This window comes from Silene latifolia, chromosome Y (assembly GCF_048544455.1).
Source record: "Silene latifolia isolate original U9 population chromosome Y, ASM4854445v1, whole genome shotgun sequence".
Taxonomy (NCBI): Eukaryota; Viridiplantae; Streptophyta; class Magnoliopsida; order Caryophyllales; family Caryophyllaceae; genus Silene; species Silene latifolia.
The window spans coordinates 460,644,132-460,647,992 of NC_133538.1; the positions used below are offsets into that span (position 1 = coordinate 460,644,132).

Here is a 3,861-nt window from a genome sequence, read left to right on the forward strand (position 1 = left end):
GTAATCTGGTTACCTGTGGACGATTTGTTTTTTATTTGGAGGGACGGGGGTAATAATATGCGTATCTGGGAGTAATAATATGTGTTTCTGGGATAATAAATTTGTGTATCTGAAATATTATTTTGTAAATTTTTACTTATAATAATAATAATCCCGTCTCAATCACTTGTTTATTTTTGATTAACAAAAAAGGTAAAATAAAATTAATACGATGGAGGGTAATCACTCGTAATATAAAGACTAAGCCAAAGCCTGAATGAATAATAGAAGCAATTCATAAAATGGGATTAAGGTTGAGGACATCCATCATACTCAACAAATTTGGTCGACTCACCAATCTCACATATTATTAAATCACTATCTCATTTCCGTATTTAAGCTGCTACTGCTAAAATTTACAAATTGGCAACAGAAGATATGATATATGTAAAAAAAAATCATCTTGTTGCAGCTCCCAACAGTGATGCACGTAGGATCATCAGCCAGCCCCCGAGTAGCTCAGGTTGAGACTTGAAGTGTTGATAGTGATTCTTCCAACTCCAAAATAACTATGTCTCACTTCAAACTAGAACTTGCATCTAGGCAGCAGGTTCCTTTTTATTGCATCAGCAACCCAACAGCAGCTATACAACCACTCGACCAAGATCCGTGAAATATATATTGAGGTCGCAAAATACCTAGAAAAGTAGCAGCAATTTTTAGTTTTTTCGTTTTTCTAATTTTTTGTGCAACCGACACTATTAACATCCTCTACAAAGGTTGCGAAACTCGGGGAGGCACTTAAGCCGACTCGACTAAGTAACTAAGAAAACATATAAAACTTAAACACACCTGGAACCAATAAAAATTTAAGCTTGGGTTGACTCCTAATAAGCGCATTGGTTCGACATAATTCTACCTTCCTCAGAAATCAAGCTCAGACATGTTACCCAAAATTTAAGTATTCAACTTTAGCTCTTCCATTGATACATTGCAAATAATCTTTAAAACATTAAATTCCATATATCCAATAAATGGACTTAGTTACCATGGGTAAACGGTTCACCATTGTGACGGAGAACTATGTATTCACAAAGACGGATAAACGGGTCAACATATAGCTAGTTGGAAAATAAACCATGGAAGACGTCTTAAAAAGTACCAGATACAATAGGTACAAATGGTATTACCACCGGATACACATGATATTTCTACCAAATACACATGGTATTCCTACCGGATACACATGGTATTACTACTGGATACACAAATCGATTTGTGTATCTAATATATCCGAATTATATTGGTTTTTTCAATTGATATCTGCTGGTTCTGATTTGTCCGCGAAATTCGAGCATTTACAGGTACTTGAAGAAAATTTTGCAAGATTATACCTGAATTTTTGCGCATTTTGCCAACTGTATATTTTTTCAATCTATTTGAACTGTACAGTGAATGCAGTTAACTGTGCTGTATAGAGTACATGCCAGTACGCCAGAATGTAGTGATTAGTGAAAAAGCTATATCTGTAAGCTTTTGGAGGAGCAGAGTATTATGAACTAGGTGTTTTCCGATTGAGATATATAGCCTTTTGGAAGTCAAAATATACAAGAAGGACTAAGACTTACAAATAAGCTATACAAAAGTTCATAAAGAAATTGTAGTCAATTTTTCGGAATGACTAACTTAAGATATATGACTGGCACCAGTGACTGAAATAGTTGGCTTTATATCATTGAGGGTCAATTGGAATCCCAGAATTATACTCCTAGTGTAGAAAACAGAACTAATCGGCATAGAAGACTGTCACCAAGATTTTAATTCTAGGAGGAAAAGTTGCATCAAAGACTATCACCGATATTTTAATTCTATGATGCAAAACTTTGTCCTTATATATTGAAACCAAGGCACAACTGTTAGCAATTACCATAATAGTTTTATGTGCAGCTGCAGCTTTTGTTGTCGCAATCTCTCCTACATTCGGCACATGAAAGAATATGATGTTATGGTAAATAGTCTAGATTTCTGTATATAGTCTCCATCACATTTATGTTAACTCCTTTCAATTTGGAGGTCAGATTTCGCTTATTGTGAGATGAGGATAAAATCGACCATATAACTGGATGAAGGGAGTAGTGCACTAAAAGGTAACAAAGTTGATACCTTGACGGTGTGCTAATTTATGATAGGTAGATGGAGCAATTATGATTGGAGCCGAGATATTATGGCCCAAGATGCTAGTTGACAGATCTATTCGGCTCACACCTATGAGAATTCTCGGATGAATCCTGCAACGAATAGAGTAAAGTAAGATCCAAACCATATTACGAGGGGAAACATGATACGTAGAACATTATTATCTTTATAATATAATGACATTATCTTCTAAAGATAATAATTCTACTGAAAAGTTGCATCAAAGACTATCACCGATATTTTAATTCTATGATGCAAAACTTTGTGCTTATATATTGAAAGCTAGAACAGTTTTCAGTAGGGCACATGTATCTTTTACTAGTTCGAATAGGTTTTGAATAAGCATGGAGGTCACCTTTACCATTCCGCATCGCCAGCAAGTCAAGAGGAAGAATACATAGTTGCCTTCGTATTTGCACTTTATATTTATCTAGCCTTCACAAAGACGGATAAACGGGTTAACATATAGCAAGTTGGAAAATAAACCATGGAAGACGTCTTAAAAAGTACCAGATATAATAGGTACACATGGTATTACCACCGGATACACATGATATTTCTACCAGATACATATGGTATTCCTACCCGATACACATGGTATTACTACTGGATACACAAATCGATTTGTGTATCCAGTAGTAATACCATGTGTATCCGGATTGGTTTTTTCGTATATCCACGATCTAAAGATCAACTACGAGTACTAAACTGTCCACCAACACCACACCTACTGCAGCACCACTACCACAATCATTGAACTAACCGCACAACCAGAAGTTTTTTCAGTACATAATCATGGGAGTTGATATTTCTACTAGATACACATGGTATTCCTATACGATACACATGATATTACTACTGCATACACAAAACGATTTATGTATTCAGTAAAGTATTGCTACTCCCCTTTTCCTCACTTTAACCATCTACATATTATCAACACGAATCATCAAATTAGTAAAAAACGGCCAAACTAGCAGACAGTAAAAAACCTAATCAGTTCAAAATAATCAAGTAGCAAACAAAGGCCAAATTAAGCGATTAATGAATAAAATCAATCGCACATGGACATTTCCACGCTCTACTAATCTATATTCACCATTTTACTAGCATAAATTATTAGAATAGAAATCAAATGTCAAATTACGTGAACAATTAAAAAAGTAATCAGTAACAAAATAATGAAATCATCTATGACTCCCAAAAATATCCATTGCATATACACAACTCCAAACACTAACTATATATATTGACCATATCACCAGCACACAATAATCAATCAATGAACATAAGGTCAAATTCGAATTTTGTACACACCTAAAGATCATTTTTTTATAAACCCTGATTTTTAATTAAAATTCACCTAAAGATCAAAGTTTTTGATTATAATCTTATGTTTCCCCATAAAACTACTTCTTAAATCTTTAGAATTGATTAGATTCAAAATACCAAACAAATCTTCAAAGATTAAAATAAGAATTGAAGCTAACCTTATTGCTATATAGACTGAAATCCATAATTGGGAACGGTTATCGACGAGAATATAGGTGGTAGAAACGGCGGTGGAAGTGGCGGTCGACGGAGGCGAAGTTCAGTGTTTGTGGTGGGGTGGTGGGAGAGAGTCATAATTGTTTTCGCTGGGTAAAAAATAAGAAAACGCGCTTGAGGATGACTTTAATTGCTGAG

The 3,861-nt window shown here is 34.7% G+C and overlaps 1 long non-coding RNA gene across 6 annotated transcripts; it reads right to left on the reverse strand.

Moving 5' to 3' along the window:
- Window positions 1-255: 255 nt before the first annotated feature.
- Window positions 256-3,861, reverse strand: LOC141633446 (uncharacterized). Of its 6 annotated transcripts, XR_012538213.1 has the most exons (5): window positions 3,666-3,861; window positions 2,531-2,610; window positions 2,143-2,267; window positions 1,907-1,953; window positions 256-677 (listed from the first exon to the last, which is right to left on the reverse strand). It is a non-coding gene; the product is annotated as an uncharacterized LOC141633446 (long non-coding RNA). The 6 variants fall into 6 exon arrangements; XR_012538214.1 differs by lacking the exon at window positions 1,907-1,953; XR_012538212.1 differs by having other exon boundaries at window positions 256-1,953.